This window comes from Dasypus novemcinctus, chromosome 8 (assembly GCF_030445035.2).
Source record: "Dasypus novemcinctus isolate mDasNov1 chromosome 8, mDasNov1.1.hap2, whole genome shotgun sequence".
Taxonomy (NCBI): domain Eukaryota; kingdom Metazoa; phylum Chordata; class Mammalia; order Cingulata; family Dasypodidae; genus Dasypus; species Dasypus novemcinctus.
In genome coordinates this window covers 104566849-104567540 of record NC_080680.1, presented here as the reverse complement: position 1 = coordinate 104567540, position 692 = coordinate 104566849, and the positions used below count along the sequence as shown (strand labels likewise).

The 692-nt window shown below is 31.6% G+C and overlaps 1 non-coding gene across 1 annotated transcript; it reads left to right on the top strand.

The window, feature by feature from the left end:
• The first annotated feature begins 279 nt into the window (after window positions 1–279).
• LOC111765309 (small nucleolar RNA SNORD43) lies at window positions 280–344 on the top strand. The gene has a single exon (XR_002797690.1). It is a non-coding gene; the product is annotated as a small nucleolar RNA SNORD43 (small nucleolar RNA).
• Window positions 345–692: the final 348 nt, after the last annotated feature.

The following is a 692-nucleotide window of genomic DNA, read 5'->3' as shown; positions in this document are numbered from 1 at the left end:
TAATCCTATACATAGGGAATCCCAGAAAATCTATAACAAAACTGCTAGAGCTAATAAAGAATTTCAGTAGAGTGTTAAAATACAAGATCAATACACAAAAATCAGTGGTGTTTCTATACAATCCTAATGTGCAACCTGAGGAGGAAGGGAGGAAAAATATTCCAATTACAATAGCAACTAAAAGAATCAAATATTTAAGAATAAACTTAACCAAGGATGTAAAGCACTTGTATTCAGAAAACTACAATACATTGTTTAAAGAAATTTTTAAAAAGACCTAACACATGATGAACTTATTGATAGGTAGACAGAAAACTCTGTGCTGATTGTCAATATTCTGATTGGGGAAGTAAAAAAAAGTAAAAACGAAAAAAAAGGGGGGGGGGGAGGAAAATTTTTTAAAAGTCCTAAATAATTGGAAGAATATTCCATGCTCATGAATTGGAAAACTAAATATTATTAAGATGTCAGTTCTACCAAAATTGATATACAGATTCAATGCACTCCCAATAAAAATTCTACCAGCATTTTTTTAAAGAAATGGAAAACACAATTATCAAATTTATTTGTAAGGGTAAGGAGCCCCAGTTGCCAGAAACATCTTCAAAAGGAAAAGCATAGCTGGAGGACTCTCACTTCTGGACTTTAAATCAAATTACCCAGCTATAGTAGTAAAAACAAGCATGGTACTG